We start from the raw sequence: 18546 nt of genomic DNA on the forward strand, positions 1-18546 counted from the left end.
TAGATGGTCCTTTGTGAACAACGATGAGAATCTACTCACAAGGCTCCAGAACATCAATTTGTGCTTTCATTTTGAGGTGGAACAACAACTTAATGGCTACTTTCATTTTGTAAAAGTCAATAAACTTACCATATAACTATGTGATTGGATAACAATGTAAAAACCATTTACACTATAAGTGCATACACTATTTAGTATTTACTATTTACTCAATCAAGTTTAATTTCTATGCACAATCAATGTAAAAATTTTACATGGTCAATCAATCATAAATTATGGTTTGCGCTTTTAAGATAATTATTATAGAAGTCTGTCAAACTTATCATACTATCAAAACGCATAAACTACTTACCCAGTCTTTGTATTATTAAATGTATAGTTTTTTGAATTCTTATTTGCTTTTATCCTATGCAGATATCAGTCTGGAAGAAGACGAATTTCATATTTGTGTTCTTCCTATTGAGGAAACTTATACTAGTTTGGTGGAATACTTGAAAAAAAAACGCCTAATTTCAAAAAGAAAACTTCAAAAAGAATTACAAAAAGAATTAAAAACACCTAATTTCCTTCTGATTCTCTCCCCTACAATGAGTCTCATACAATGCAATACAGAACAATCAAAACCAGCCATAGAAAAAGTAGAATCCAATCCAGCAATACAACCATAGTGTAATGTGCTTTTGAAGTACTTAATTATGATAAAAACATAAGAAGATTGGTTTTATTATTACGAATTGCATACCATAATTTTAATGTTATGCAGGCGTTCAAGAACAATGAGTGCAAAGGGATACCATAATTTTCAGATTCAGAACAAACGCACCTTTGTGTACTTAGTTTGAGGGTGTGACCTTCTTGTACTTAGTTCCAAATAGCAGCCTGCAGTTACAAAGTCGATACTCACATATTGAAGCATTACCAAAGAACAGCTCATAAACCCTAAGTACTATAAAATATTGCCTTGAAAGGTCTTTGTGAGGTTAGTGAAGCATGTATGTAATCTTATTGGGAAAGAAAATTCGAAAAACCAACGACATGCTTACCTTCACGAACACTTGAAAGGTCTCAAAAACCAACGACTTCGGCTACGTCGCGGTACCGGTGGTGTGAGCAGCGGGTCACAGCGAGAAGGACTTCACGGCGACAACCAAAATGTGAGGCTGGAAGCGGGACGGAGTTCACGGCGGAAGGAAGTAGTTCAGGGGCTAGGTTTTTCGAGCTCGAGGGTTAGTACGTTAGGGCAAGCGAGGGCGCGGGTGCTTACGGCGAGACTATATATAAACTCCAATATCTACGACGGTGCTTCTTAACACCGACTTTGTATTTTTGTTACTAAGACGGTCCACTCAGAAGCACCGTCTTTGATGACTTCCATCAAGACAACAACGACGGGCCTATACATCCAACGTTGTTAAACATCAAACGCCAATTATAAAAACATGGATTTGCCACCGTGTTGACAACAACGATAGGTACTTCAGCACCGTCGTAAAAACTGTGTCGTTGAAAAGCCTTTTTCTAGTAGTGTATGGTGATGAAATACATATCTAACCAAATGTGGTTGATTTGAGTAGAATTTATCTTTAGAGTAAGATTTTGTGTTTGAATTTTACGGATGAAAAAAAAACTTAATTAATTAGAAAAAAAAAGGACACTACTAAAAGTGAAAAAATCAAATTTCTTGACATATATTAAATATCAAAGCTAGTAAAAACTTCATACTAGTATAGCATAGTGACCCAAAAAAAAAAATCTAACCTGTAATTTTATTTTCTTAAAAAAAACAAAAAAACATTTGTAATTTCAGAAATATTCTAATGGCATTTATATACAAAATGACCGATAGTTTTTTTTATTATCAAGTCCAATATCAATAATATATAAATTTAATTACTGCTTAAAATTATGAGTATTGATTAATTTAGTTTCTAATAAAATTATATAAACATGACTTTAATCCATAAAACTATTAAATAATAGGAATTGTTTTATCGATACTTCTAAACAATTGATTCCTAGCCATTTGATTATTGAAATGGCTTGTTAATATATAAGTACTTTTACAGAAAATATAAAATTACAGAAAATTAATAAAATCATAATTTATTTAAAAATGATTATCAAAAAATGGATAAATATATTTAAGAATAAAAATAAAAGAAAATATAAAAAATTAAAAGATAGAATTTAACGGTTTAAAAAAAATACTTTAGGTAGTATTTCGAAAAAGATAAAGACTACTAAAAAAATTTATTTATCAAATAATAAAACAAGTTTTTCAACTAATAAAAAAAATTAAAAATTAGTTGAAATGTGTTATTCAAACATATATTTTATCGTGATAATAACGTGAAATTATAGAGTAATTGGAGTTTAATTAACCAATGTGTTGTTGATTTAATGAAGTTGCAATCTTGGAGGGAAAGGAATTGAAGACACATTATAATACCGTGTCCCATGCATGCGCAAATCAAAACCACGCGTATTATAGTGCCTAAGGTTATCAGATCGATACATGATGTTTTCATTTCCATCTCATTCTTTTTCACTTTGCACATGCATGTTTCCAAAATCTTTCTGGGTGAGGTATACACAAAGTCAAAATCAACGCATTAGTATTCTTTGTTTCAATCAAAGACCACACAACGATCACGGGATCAAATCTTCTTTAATTATGCTAGTCGTTGAAAAAAGAAATTCCTCTTTAATTATATTAGTCGTTGAAAAATTGAAAATTTTAATCAACGTTTCTTTTAAGTTTCAACTTTCAATGATTTAAATCAAATGATTAAACAAAAATAGTTAATACCTTAAAGTTAAGGTTTAATACTATAGTAATATTATTATATATGTATGGAATCTTTCATCAGTAGCTGATATGCAATTTCTAATAAAGGATGTATCAAAATTAAAAATTAAATTGCAAATAAAAAATCCTTTGAGAACAAAAAGTAACCATTTTAAGTAATTCCTTCTTTGAAAACACAAACAAAACAGTATCCTTTAAGGGTCTATTTTTAAAAAAAAATCAAAATTAAAAAAGACCCTTTTAATGATTCCTCTTGCTACGTACATGAACAACTTCATATTCATCCCATCCATCTTAGAAATGAACAAACGAATATATATTATATCAAGGGAAAGCTTCTAAATCTTAAAGAAAGTGCACGATCCTTTTCTTTCTCAATGGCTTATTTTTCTAATCATTTCTCAGCATTTTTTTTATCGGCAATAATAGACATGGCTTGAAGGTGCAAATAAGGTGCAAGATCAAACTTTAGTCACGCAATGCTCTTATTCATACCTTCAAGCCAGCTACCCCTATTGTACGTTGCCGATAAATAAAATAAAATAAAATAAAAAACCATGCCTATTGTTCCATGATGCGAACAACGTACCTATTGTAGTGCACGAGGATGCCAACCTATGCAACATAGAGCAACCTTTCGGCTATTTAGATATGAACTTGAGATACTTTGCACAATAAAAGATTTCAGCGAAGAATACTATAATCATAATATCAACGGAAAAATTATACTACAATTTTGTTACTTGAGTGTGCTGGTTTTTGACTTTTAGGAGCGGGAGATCCGTTGAGATTGGGTATTTCTTTTTTTGTCTTTCATATGTAATTAAATATTTTGATTAATTTAATTTATTTTATCTAGTTCTCAATTCATATGTAATTTATTTTCTCTACTATGCTTAGTTTCTAATTTTCTGCTTAAAATATTCATAAATTAATTGTTTTAGTCCTTCTCCTACTCAAAACTCACATACTAAAATATCACATACTGTACCACCCAAAATAAAATAAAAAAAAAGTCACAAAATCCTTTAATTTTTAATTGCATTTAACTTTAAAACTTTTAGAATTATTTTCTATCTCAAATTTATTATAAAATCTCAAATATTTAAATAAAAATGAGAATTTTAGGATTTTTTATAGAAAAGTTGATGAAATCACAAAAGTTATCTAATTTTAAACATAAAATACTTTATTAGTTCTAAATATTTAGATAATATAAAATTACGTAAAGTCTATATTAAAGAGATCGATCAAAAGCAGATCGAATTAGACCAACAATTAATCCATCATTAACTGGTTGATAATTATACAAGCCTACCTTTGATGGTCTGTAAGTTTTAACATGCCACTTTACATGTGTAATTTTTTTTGTATTTTTAAATCATTACTCAATTTATATTTCAATTTTTCCAATTCTTTTTGTAGTATTTTTCTTTATGGAGGATATAAATAACATTTATTTATATATATATATATATATATATATATATATATACACGTTGCACTGATATGAATATGAGATGTAGTAGTTTTAAGTCTAAGGTATGAGTGCATCATTTTTTTTCCTGCATTGCACCAAAAAAACAGTACATAATTTTTTTTAACAATAATAATAAAGGATCTACTGATTCCAAGAGTATGAAATTATAAAATTCATCAACTTTCTCAAACCTTGCATGCCCGCATTCGCAAATAAAAAAAAAAAGTAATTAAAAGAAACGATGTCATCACAAACAATAGCTTATATATATAAATATACTTATACAACTTAATCATTCTCTCCGAAAAAAAATAAACTTAATTTTAATTTCTTGGGTCGAATAAAGTTAAGACTTCAAAATGCTCATGTTCATCTCTGGCAGAGTTGTCTAACCCCAACTCCATCCATTGGATATTATAAAATAATGTAAGAGAGGAAAAAAAAACTAATACCATAGCATCTTATATATTTTACTAAAAACAGTAGTAATTAAATTGATTAATTGAAAGAAAAATTGAACGTATGTATTACTAGTGTCGCATAGCAAAGTTTATATATATAAAGCTTTATAACAGATGGTTAAACTGCATTCATAGGATTAATTTGGTTTTAGGATGAGTCATATATTCAAAGAAGACTATCATTGTGCAGATCGTGTTACTAATTTTGTTATTGATAATAGGCATTTTTTTTTTGTGGAACTCTCTTCCTTCCTTTTGTTCTCTTGACTATGCCTGTGATATTAGAGGGCAGCCTCAGTATAAGATCACTTCTCATTAGCCTGGATTTTGACCTAGCCCCCTCAGGTTGTTCTGTCTTTTTTTCTTTTGTTTTTTTTGCCATCTATAAAGTTAAGCTGGTTTGGGTGGTGGATTCTTTGCGCTTAGGATGCCAATCTAGTTGGAATGTTAGATTGAATCTAACTATTTCTTCCATCATTTTTTTTTTAAAATATTCACAATGCAAAAATGATAGTACTACATTATTTTTGTAACGAATAAGAAGAGAAAATTAATCCAAACAAATTGCTTGACCAATTATGACAAATGCTTCTCAAGTTGCAAAGGAAACAAGGAGGGAATAATAATATGATTATGAAGATCAGATAATTGTTTCTTGTTAGGTCCCCCACCAGATCCCCATGAGAGATATGGTGACTGAGGTGCGACCTTTATTCCCTAGAGTTCACACCACGTACGTGCCCGTGCTAATTATATTAGACACATGTCTCTCGTGTATCGAGCCCCACATATCCAAACTTTCATCTAGATATCTATATATGGGTTGGCTGTGTCTAATCTTGTTTTGGACCTTTTAAGATGAGTACTTAATTTGAAACATAATTGATGGACAAAGGAAAATTAAACCAATTAATAAACTTTAATTTATGTGTAAGTTGACATTGTTGTTTCTTACTGTTTTGTTGCTTACTTTCCAAAGGCTTTGGATTAGTCATGAGTGGTGTTGTCTTGATTCTTGTTTCGGTTGTCATTCCCTCAAGTAAAAGAGATTCTGAAGATAAAATATGTAAGCAACTAATCATTATCATTCGTTTTAAGGTGAGAAAAAGCTCTTCTTTTTGGTAGTTATGTAACATACAAATTAATATTTGCAACTTGTCCATAATTGCGCAATTAACAATGAAAAATTTGCAATAACGTAAAATTTGTCACATATATTTGTCCTTGAAAATGTAATAAAATTTCAAGTGGCTAGCTAGTCGTCAATTCATTCAATTGTACAAATCAACCGTTGAATCAGCTGAATGGACATTTATTATTGGACATTAAGTAGACATGTATTTGACAAGCATCGTAGTTGTCTCATGCCTCATGATGTAGAGGCAATTTTATGTTTAAACATGATTTATAAGAAACCAGTAAGTCACTTGTGGGTTCGGGCCGATTTGATTTATGCGTTTTTTTTTTCCTGACAACTTATATGAAATAAGCATTGTACGTTAAAACACATCTATATTTAACGAGATAAAACAGTAAGATGAAGTTCCTTGGGAAGAAGCAATTACGATGCGAATTTTTATATTACAAATGAGTAGTCATATATATAATTTATATTTAGTGAATTACAGACAATAATGAAAAGGAAAAGAATATAAAATTTAGAGTGAATTAAATGATCAACTTTACTTATGATCATTACCAGACTTGAATTCTCCATCCAAATATCTACAAAAAAGATTCTTTGGTGTTGTGGCGAGGTCCCAGGATCGCATTGGAGGATAAAATGATGTCGTTAACAAAAAGATTGTCTGCTTAACCTACAGTGTCATGATGTTATATAGCTAAGTTCTCTTTAATATTTTTTATCAAAACATTTTATTTAAAACTACTACTAGAAAAACGCTGAATAACAACCGAAATCAGTGTCCAGTGAAATTTATTTTTGATTATGGCTTTGTCATGTCCCCAAGTAAGCATTTCCAATTCATGTACCCACCTATGCATTTTAAATCTTAATCTTGTTGGTTATCCATATCACATTTCATGAGTATTTCTTTTTATATAAATATATAAATTTTAAAAAAACAAAAAAAAATACATTTTGCATTGGTTCTAACTTGCAGTTCTCTATCAGGTTGATTAGTATTCATAAATACAATGAATTGATATATACTTTATACCCTAAATCACACTATTAAATTAATGAATACCGATCATTGAATCAATCTTTATGGCTGGTTACTGGAACGACCTTTGCATACCAGTCACTAAATCAGTCATTATGGATCAGTCACCAAATCAGTCATGTGGTCCAATTGCGGAATCAGCCATTATAGAACAGCTAGTTATAGCGACTAAGCAAGGTTAGTCACCGAATTAGATAGCAACTGATTTGCTTATATATCAGTCCCTATTTACCTATTTTCTTGTAATTATCTTTTATCTTTTATTTTTTCTCTTTGATATTTAGTTTCTTATACACTCTTTGATCAACTTCGGTCACATTGCATCTATTAGCTTCTCATTTATTTACTCTATTCAGTTTTGAGCTTTACATTTATTTCTCACCAATGAATATGTATAAAGTTAATAGACCCCTCAGTAAAAGGCATTAAATTGTTAACCAATAAATACATGTGGATGAAGAATAGTACTTACGAGTAAAATAGACATAAAAGATGAGAACTTGTAGAACGATGGGTTCTTAATCCACAAGCAAAAGATTGCCAATAGCTTGGATGACTTCAACTGCAACAATAGTCAAGATTATTACTAACAAAAAAAGAACACCAATACTAATTACCAGTCATTTCTGTTGCAGATCGATAAACGAAAAACAGAGTTCTATTAGAAGCATTGCATTAGTCGTAAAAAGCATAAGCATTGGCCAAATAGGAATCAATAATCATTCATCAAATATGACAAGTAAGCAAGCATGAATCACTCTTTGTGGTTCAAATCAAGCATAATGTTATTATGTGTCAGACTTATAGTCACTAACTCTTGTTAGCATAAGTAGTCAGGCAGGACATATGTGTTCTATACTACATATAGAATCAATATTTATGAAAATTACAGCACCAGAATTCTGTTATCCATGGAATAGAGTGTCACAGCACCTCAATTGCTACTTATAAATAGCTCACTATTGTAATAAGGCAGATAGTTTTTAATGAAAATCATACCTTCTCCTTCCTTTCTTCTGGTTGTTCCTAACAGAAACCAAATTGAATCATACCTTCCCATTGTTCTTCTAAAACTTCCTCACATTTGTAAACTGGTTGGGCAGCCTAGACAAAGTACCCTCCTGCCCTTATCAATTGAGTGTTTGTCAATTTCCCTTGAAATTCCTCTAGTTGTCTTTCCATCGCATCAACAATACCAATTTAGAGATTTTCAGCCTCAAATCTTAAGGAGTTTTCAATCTAAATAGTTAACAAAAAGTAGAAGCTAACCACAATAGTCTCACAAGAAATTACTTGTGACCAATGATGATCTGATGAGAATTCCCTTCTTGCATTCAGATTGAATTTGTTCACTTGTTAGAAATTAGCCCATCGTCATTTTGTTTAGATTAAAAGAGTTTCACCATTAGAAATGTAAGTTACCTTGATGCATCAAAGTCTGTCTAATCTAATGACGCCACTTCCAGCTACTGAAAGTGAAAGCAACCTTTTATGCCTATCACTACAAAACAAACTCCTTGGAAATACCTCCATCGGATACCCCCAGGGCTTTTTCTAAACACACCTCCCATCTTACCTTGTATACCTCCTTACACTCATTATTTTTCCAACTATATCCTTTTTTTTTCAGAAGTTAGTACACCCCCTTCTTTGTCCCCTTTATTCTTTCTTTCGTTCCATATTATCTCATTGTCATCATCACCGAATGAAAACATGCAAACGAGTAACACTAAAACTCCAAAACCTTTTCAAGTATTATGATTAGGGAAATCCCTTGCCCAAACTCTCTCATAGTAATTCAGAAAAGTTCGTGTAGTGAACCTAGCCATGGCAACACAAATCCCAAATTTCTAAGCCTACTAAAAGAACGAAGCAGGATAAGGAATTCCTCCATTCTATAGAATTCATCAAATTAATTTTTGAAACAACCATCAATCAATTCAGATAACATTGATGGCTGCAATTAGAGTTGTGAGTTTAAATCAAAGTGGAAAAATTTCTTTGATCAACTTCGGTCACATTGCATCAATCAATTCACATGTTAATAAAAGATGGAAAAATTTCTTTTAAAATTTAATTTATGCTTCTTTATTGTTGGGCCGACCTTGGATCCCCAAGTCCAAGGTGTTAACCAAACCATATGAGATATCTGGTTCTCATGTACTGCTTGTTGCTACCAGTTGCATTTGAAACACAAAATCTTGCTCGTGTTTTGATTTAACACCTCTCTAAAGAAAAGTAAACACCAATTATTCAGTAAACACTAAAAAATGGAATAACAATCGTTGATAAGAAGTTTAAGTTTCTTACCTTCTCACCGAGTCAATTACAGGATAACATCTGTATGGATGCTTGCATCAAGAATTGAACTTACTGCATCTGATATAAGAAAGTGAATGGGAAAGTTTCATAAATTATAATTGTTACCAAATATGCAGCAAGGATGAGTCAAAATTTCTATGAAATATAGGAAAATAATGAGTTTTTGTGGGCATGTCGATACTCAAATTATTTCTAATATAGAATTAAGAGGTGAAATCAAATATTGTTTCTCAAATAGCATTGGGAAGATATCTAATGAATTGGCTTCAAAAATGGCTAAGAAATAATTTATAGGGATATATCGTACTTCATCTACGTTTCAAATCAGATATGGTGGGTAGAAAACATAGACAATCAGAACCCTCATACCTATTTTTTAGAGTTCTCATCTGAAAGGAAAATTCTGGGTCATTTTCAAAATAAAAAAAATTAAGTAGTTTCATTTCATCACAATTAAAACAAACTAAAGGTAAAATTATTCAAAATGATTACAATTTGAACCATTTTCCAATGCCTCGGGAACTTCACCTCACCTATTAAGAACTTATTTTATTTCTTCACATTTCTCATTCTCGGAGTACTATTCAAACAAACAAAAAAAATGAGTAAGCAAGAGAACATGTTAATGGGAATGATCTCTAACCGAAGGCTCAAATCCTAAGATGATTAAGTAAGTTTTGTAAGGTATAATTATGATATTGAAGAAAGTTCATACCAAAGTGGATTAAAGGTTGCATAAAAAAAAGGTTGTTTTACTTGAAGACAATTTGGAAAACCCAAATTCACATGACCAAGAAGCATTTATGGTGGAGGTGGCTTCGTTTTCTTTGGAGACTTTATAGACATGTATACATGAATGTGAAGATGTGATTATGATTGTTGTTTCTTTATTCGCATCAAAGTCTAAAAAGTTTATTTTTATAGAGTTATATTTGTTTACATGCTTAAATGCATGTATGGAAAAGTTTTGAGTAGCTCTAATGTTGTATAGCATAAGTTTATGTTATAATGGAGCGTCATACTATATATGTGTGTGCTAGCTAATATCCACCCTAGTTGGAATGCATTAGTATTCAATATAAAAAAATTTGAACTATAAAATCATTGATTATTTTGTTTTCCAAAATTTAATTTAAGGATATTATGATATTTTTTCATTTAATTTAAAAAATAAAAATATTTTTTTTTCTCTCCTATCTTTTTTTCACGATTCTCTCCTATGTATATGAGAAATATTTTTTTTTAAGTTAAATGATAAAGTACAATAATATCATTGAATTAAATTTTGAATCTATTAGGAAGAGGATAGACTATTTCTGATTTTGTGTATTGAGATCATCTTAATCTATTAAGGTTCTTATTATCTCTAAATGAGTCAAACTGATTTTTACTCATTAAACACTTATTAGTTTTATGTTGCCAATCTATTGGATACACTAAATTAGACCACTTGTATTGAGTCAATCTAAATGTAAATAACTAATATAAATGGTAATATAATATGTAATCCATATTAATTAGAAATTATTAAGGCTTAATGCAACTAAACCTTGAGTTTTTGCTTTAAAAAAAAAACTAAAACTTGAGCTTTAAGTCTATCAACATTTGCTATTAGTTTTTCAAAGTAAAGAAGGTCACACATGTTGCCTAAAACATCCCACTTATCTAGGCATGGCAACGGGGCCCGAATCCGTGGGGCCCGTCCCGGACCTGCCCCGATTTTGACGGGGAAAATCCGAGTTGACCGGGGTCAGGGTCGAGGTCGGGTTTTTCCCGATAGCCAAATTCGGGTTCGGGGTCGGGGATGGGATTCTTAATACCTGCCCCGAATCCGTCCCCAAAACCGCCCCGCTAATAATTAATATATATAACACATTGAAATATGAAACTATTAGATTGAATTTTATGTTAGTGTTTAATTGAATTTTATGTTTTATTTAAAATTATATTTTTTATTTTATGAAAAATTATATTTTTTTAATAAAATTTTATAAAAATGTCGAGGGCGGGGCGGGCGGAAAAAACCCGACCCCCGTCGGGGACGGGGATGAGGGGTGTATTTACACCCTCGTTGGTTTCGGGGACGGGGACAGAGGCGGGGAGGGAAATGGGGAGTCGGGGGCGGGGGTGGGGTAAACAAAACCCGACCCCGACCCGCTCCGTTGTCATGCCTACACTTATCACTCTTTTATTTAAAGTTAAAAAAATATCTCCTTAAGTTTTACTTTAGGTCTCAAATTTTGTTCTACCATCCATCGTTGGTCCTCCCATGGTTAACATAATAAGATTGTTACATTTAATAATAAGAGATTAATTTTCATTTAAATTCAGTGTTAATTTTTTTATATTAGTAACTATTAAAAACTATTTTAAATATGACAATAAAAGTAATTTTATAAAATCAACAGCCCAAGCAAAAAAATTATAATTAAATGATCATATATTTTCAGCATATTTTAAATAATTTTTATAATAATAATTTTTAAAATTTTAATTGAAATATTTTTAACTCATTAATCATGTATATTTTCTTAAACAATCAACATATCACAATCAAAATTAATTTTAAATAAATACCAAAAAATTTGTATATACTAATATTTATTTGCAACACAAAGGGTCCATTAGTTATATTTATATATAATTAACAACAGTTGACACAAGTAATAGTGACTTTTGCTCCCTTAGTCAAGTGGTTTAGGATTCAAATCTTGATCCACTTTTAAGTATAAGTAAATCGTATCGGAAGAGAAATATCCATATTATTTGTGCTCATAGTTCTCGATAAAAAAGATTAATCACAACTTCCAAATGAAGTTACATCATATCAATAACACCATGCTAAGAAAAAAAAAGTTATATATATATGATTTTTGGTATGAGTTGGGATGAGCTGGCGTTTTTGTTTCATTGCTCCACTATGAAGATTCGATAGCAAACACACACGCACAACAAAGAGATAGAGTAATTGCTCTCCCAATGAACATTCTCATGCTTGTTTCTCCTTCAGTCTCTCTCTTCCTTGCCATTGTTTCTATGCATCTTCTCAATCCCACATGTAATTATTTTCTCTCTAACTCTCTCATTTGTGTATGTAATAGTGACATAGAATAGACATATGTGTGTGTGTGTGTGTACACATTTTAGCATGCAAGTGGGAAATCAAAGTGAACAACATTTGTTTGTTATGCAGATTTTGTGACTTATTGGAATAAGCTACCATTGTTGTCTCCTCCTCATGTAGTGGCTGATTTGATTTTAACAAATGGGGTGATATTCATCAGTGATGACTCTCTCCCATTTGCACAATCCATGGCAGTGGCTAATGGAAGAGTTCTTCGTGTTGGCAGCCACTCGTTTGTAAAAGTTCTTCTCTTCACTTGACTAATTCTAAAAAGAGTGAAATTTTGTTTGGACTACTTATGTGATTGTGAGCTTCAATTACCACTGACCCAGAAGTACTTTTTTTCATCTTTCTTTAGGAGTTGGCAGGTTATAGAACTCAGGAGTTGGATCTTGGCCGCAGGGCCGTGTACAGACATTTTGGGGCCTAAGGCGAAAATGTTAAAGGAGTTTTTTTTTGTACAAGAATTTTAAAGAGACTTAGTATATTATATAAAATATCAATTTTTATATTAATCTTCTAGCTTTTTTAGCTGCAAAATCATTTATCAGAGTTTTATAATTAAGCAATTCTAACACTTCACTTTCAATAGATAAAACAGCTAACCAATTCAATCTATCTTGTAACATTGTTGATTTTAGATATGATTTAAGTAATTTTAATTTTGAAAAACTTCTTTCAGTAGTAGCAACTGTTACAGGGATTGTCAATAAAATTCTATATGCAATGTAAACATTTGGAAAAGAATCTAAAGTTTTAATATAACTCAATACTTCTATTGGTGTGCTAATTTCTTCTCTTAACACTTCTCTTAATACTTTCAATTTTGAAAATAAATCAAGACCATCAATATCAGAGTACTCATTAAACCTTAAAAACTTTTCAAGATTAATACAATATTTTTTCAATTCATCCTCATCTAAAGCTTTAATATTTTTGGAATCAAATAAAAAACCAAAAATAGTCTCATATTGTAAAAATTGTTCAAATCGTGTCTTAATAGAATTAATTGATTGATCTAATATGTATAAAAAATACTCAATACGAAAAGATTCTTCAGATGAATGTGTGATCTGATTACTAATATTTTTATCAAAATAAGGTTTTCTATGAATTTTATGTTTTTCACGAAATTTTGGCTCTATATCCATTTTGATAGCCATTTTTTCTGTGGATTCTAAAGCCAATGCAAACCCGTTTTCCCTATAATGTTTTAAATAAGTGATAAGACCTTTTAAATGATCTATAACAACATCTATATGCATATCTTTTGATTGTAGAATCTTGCTAACAAAATTGACAGCAAACAAAATATCATACCAAATATTCATTCCTAATAAAAATTCAAAATCCTCAAGTTCATGAGTTGCTAAAGACATGGCTTCACTTTTTAATTTAGGATCTTCACAATTTTTTTATAATTCAGTCAAAGCATCTCTTACCTTTGGAGCTTGAAACTTAATAGCTTTGACACTTTCTATTCTACTTTTCCAACGAGTTTGAGATAATGATTTAACGGAAAATTTAGATACATTATCTTGCAAAATTTTCCACCGTTTGGTAGATGAAGCAAACAAAGAATAAATACGTTGTAGAACTCCAAAAAAAGAAATAGCTCTAGGAGGCGAACTAGTCATATCACATAAAACTAAGTTCAAGTTAAGACACCCACACAATGTATAAAATGCTCTAGGATTTATGTCTAATAATCTTCTTTGCACTCCTTGATTTTTACCCTTCATGTTGGAACCATTATCATAACCTTGTCCCCTTATATCATCAATATTAAGACCATATTTTTTTAAAACATTAACAAGCTCATTAAAATGACCTTTTTCCTTATGTGTCATCAACTTTTAAAAATTCTAAAAAATACTCCTCGATTTTAATTGGAGGTTTAGAAGTATCAGCACATCTCAAGATAAGAGTCATTTGTTCTTGATGACTTACATCAGGAGTACAATCAAGAATAACAGAAAAATATTTTGCATCTTTAACTTTATCTATGATTGACTTTTTAACTTGGAAGGTTATCATTTCTATAAGCTCGTTTTGTATGGTATTACTCAAGAAATGATTACGAGTTTCATTACTTTTTATGCGCCTAACATGTTCTTGCATAATTGGATCAAATTCTGCAAGCATCTCAATCAAACTCAAAAAATTAACATTACCTTTTTCATATATCTTTTCATTTGTTCCACGAAAAGCAAGATTATTTTTAGAAAGATATTTGACTATAGTTATAATCCTAAGTAGAACCTTTTCCCAATGTTCCTTTTCTTTGTTAATTTGTTCTTGTATATGCTTATCAATTGTTTGTTTTGTTGTCAATCTTTTTTCTAGTTCAACCCACTTGGTCATATTAATTATATGTTCACGATTTGTTTCATGACTCTTAAGTTTGGAACCAAGATTCTTCCAATCTTTAGTCCCTTCATTTGCTAGTTGACTAACATTTGTTGAATCAAATAACTTATAGCAAAAACAATACACTTTGTCTAAATCTTTAGAATAAATTAGTCATCTTCTATCATATTTTTTTTTTCATTTGACAATGTTCGTTGATAACATGATGAATAGAAATATCTATTATTTTCATCTTTTGGATATTGAAAATTGTCATGTCTGATAGGACCCTTTTCTATCATTAAATCTCTAAATTTTCCATCAATATTTTTCCATAGTCTTGGGTCATAAATATTTGTAGGTACTTCACTAGAAGTGTTATTATGCTCAACATTCTCTTCTACTCCTATTTCTAAAATATTATCTTCTAGTTCTTCATTGAAATTATGACTATTTGTGTTATCAGTATTATTTATAGGTGGTTGTTCTATCACGTTTTCATCATTGTCAGTATCATCTCTAGGTGGTTGTTCTACATCGTTGTCAGTATTATCTATAGGTGGTTGTTCTATAACATTTTCCTCGTTGTCAATATGATCTATAAGTGGTTGTTCTATCACATTTTTACCTATTGAACTTGTTTCTGCGTCATTTTTATGAATAATAACAAATTTATCAAGGACACCACGTTGAGATTCAATTAGCTTTTCAACTTTTCGTTTTTTCTTCAATTTTTCATAACCAGATTCATACTTTCTATTTGACATTTTCTTTTGTAAATAATCAAAATAAAAAAATTAACTAAATATTAAAGAAATCTAAATAAACTAAACTCTAAAATAAATATAGAAAATGATGATCGATGAACAGAACGATAGAACCTGGAATTCGAAACAGACAGAGATTTTGTTGTTTAGAGGTTGTATCAGGCGCAAGGGTACTACGTGATATGTGTTATATTACTGCGTATCCAGAGTCATGTCCATGAAATGAATCGTTTCACCAATCCACTGGGATGGAGATGAAAGACTCCCTACGCGGGACACCAGGATGTATGCGGTTTATAGGCGTTCAGAATCTAGACGATGTCAAATTCAGAGAAATTGAGCCGCGGAGACAAAGTTTGATCAATAGATAATAGGTTTCATTCAAGGAAAGGAGAAGAATAATTTTTTTTTTATGAACAGAGGAGATGAAAAAACATAAAAAATGGAGTCTCGAGAGTGAGATACATTAGTTAGGAAATTGGGATGGGTTAAAGGAAAGTTAATAAGGATTTACTTTTTTGGGATAAGTCAGTTAAAATTTGTTAATAGTTAATAATAAAAAAATTTTAGGGGCTTAAAAAAATATTTTTTTTTGGGGCCTTAGGCTGATGCCTAATTTGTCTTGCATCTTGCACGGCCGTATTCTTGGGGGAAAGGTTGTGGCTCCTGGGTTTATTGACTCACGTTCATTTCATTTCTGGTGGCCTGCAGGTTTTGTACAAGTTCATTTTATGAGTGATTCTGTTTAGTGTTTTTATGTCATTTTTCTCTTCAAATCGGCACTCTTATGCCTTATAACATTTTAGAGTCATTTGTAAGTCTCATAAATATCAAATATCTAGTTTATGCATAGGCATATTACTGCTCATTGTCTACAATCCTAAAATCATTGGTAATGTAAAGAGTAAATGATCCATTTTGGTACTCAAAAGCTTTTTGGAACTTCAATTTATCAATTTGGTACTACAACCATACTTTTTTTATTTTTTTATATCAGAATAGGCAAAAAGTCACCGTTTATATGGACCAAATTGATGTCATTCAATGGCCCAGGATCATTATTTAAGGAATAACTTGTTGTAACTAATCTTTTAAGGACACAATTGATGTTCTAAAAATCATTCCAGGATCAAATTAGGGTATGTTCAATATAAATGTATGTGTTTTCTTTGTCTTAATCTAATTTTTGTTTCCTGCTATCTAAGAAATCCTTGCAAACCTACCTTGTATCCATTGTTTATAAATGTATCGTGGGTACATATGATGCAGGTGAAACTTAGAGGAGCGAATGAAAAGGATGAATTTGTTAGAAGGATCAAAGATGCAGTTCAGAGTAAGCCTTGGAGTTCATGCATGTTTTCACTTTTCCTTTTCTCTTTTGGGTTATATGTTTTTGACTTTTCTCACTTCTTTGAAGGAGATAATACACACAAAACTTTTAATTTCTTGTCATTCTTGTTCGTGTGTTTGCTCAAATAGAAAGCGCCTTCCATTTTCCAGACTTTGTAGTCTGAAGTTATAGATATCACGTCTAAATGTAACATTGATGCAAACAAAGAAAGTAGATGATACTAGCAGTTACATTTTCTTAAGTCGTCAATCAGCTCTTTAATTTCATTAGCACTTGAATCTTTATTCTTAATCCAACCCCATTAAATATCTGGGTCTCACTTTGGTGCTTCTGTTAAATATGATCACCCCACTTTGGTTAGCTTTCAAAAGATTTTCATCATTCTTTCTCTTGGCAATAACAAGAAATATAATGAGTGATGGTGTTTTGTTAAATATACACAAATAAGTTCATCAAGTGGAAACAATTTTGTATTATAGTACCTGAGGCATACTTTCCTAATCCATTAACTTTAGGCACAAAAGAAGGTTCCCGGATTTTGGGTGGCGGTGGAACAATGATCTGTGGGGAGGAGATTTGCTAGCAGCCTCTTGGATTGATGATATTACACCTAATAATCCTGTGAGGAATATAATGTTACCTTTTATTTGAACATCTTCATCCATAGGACGGCTATACAATCTTATTTTGAAGAATATAAGCAGGTTTGGCTATCAAGAATGGATGGTCACATGGGTTTGGCTAATTCAGTGGCACTAATGTTGGTCGGGATAACAAATTTAATAGATGATCCAAAAGGAGGAATTGTAATGAGGACTGCTGTTGGAGGTAGTAATTTATTTCCTTCATGTGTAAATGAATGAGGTGAATTTTTAAAGAACATAAGTCCATAAATAGTTGAACCTTCCTACAAGTAAAATGGGATTACCTTGAAAATTTTCCATCATATTTTTGCATATCCTTCATTTTAATTAACCATGCTTCATTTTGGCTTCGTGAATCTCAAAATCTAAAAGACTTAGGTGTATGAACTTTTGAGTATCTGCATTTTCATGATGGTTTTCTGGATGATATGTAGGAGTCTTGTGATTGTTGTTTTAAGTCAATGAAGCATATTAGCAAGTCCCGTTGCAATCTCAAGTGAGTCTAGCATTCTTGGTACGAAGTTATTACTCTCCTGTATGTCAGCCTGGATTAAATGTTTTTTCCAACATGGACTGCTTGTTTTGTGGTTGTTATCCTATAGCCAATTCTATTGCATCTATGGACTATGGTAACTACTAACTGCTAATTTAATTTCAAGATTCTTGTGAAATATATGATTTGATATGTTTTAATTACAATAGTTTAGTATAGTATGGGATTATTTCCCTTATAACTCATTATTTAGTTTCCTTATTTTATATAATGACCAAGTAAATAATTCTTACAAGTAAATAATTATTGTATTGGTCATTTTTGTCATGCAAAACCTACTGGATTGCTCATTGATTCTGCAATGAGACTTGTTGTCTCACAAATTCCAGATCATTCAGCAGATGACCGGAGGGAAGCATTGCTTAGAGCAAGCAATCTTGCTTTGACAAGGGGTGTAACAACAGTTGTTGATATGGGAAGATACTTTCCTGGGGTTACAGCAGATCTCTCTTGGGAGGATTTTTCAGGTTTTAGTATCATAGTTTGCATTTTATGTGAAA

At 31.0% G+C, this 18546-nt stretch overlaps 1 long non-coding RNA gene across 1 annotated transcript; it reads right to left on the reverse strand.

Annotated features, from left to right (window-relative positions):
- Positions 1 to 6341: 6341 nt before the first annotated feature.
- On the reverse strand, positions 6342 to 8373 carry LOC114374335. Its single transcript, XR_003658542.1, has 3 exons — positions 7936 to 8373; positions 7409 to 7498; positions 6342 to 6567 (listed from the first exon to the last, which is right to left on the reverse strand). It is a non-coding gene; the product is annotated as an uncharacterized LOC114374335 (long non-coding RNA).
- Between the last annotated feature and the right edge of the window lie 10173 nt (positions 8374 to 18546).

This window comes from Glycine soja, chromosome 11, assembly GCF_004193775.1.
Source record: "Glycine soja cultivar W05 chromosome 11, ASM419377v2, whole genome shotgun sequence".
Taxonomy (NCBI): domain Eukaryota; kingdom Viridiplantae; phylum Streptophyta; class Magnoliopsida; order Fabales; family Fabaceae; genus Glycine; species Glycine soja.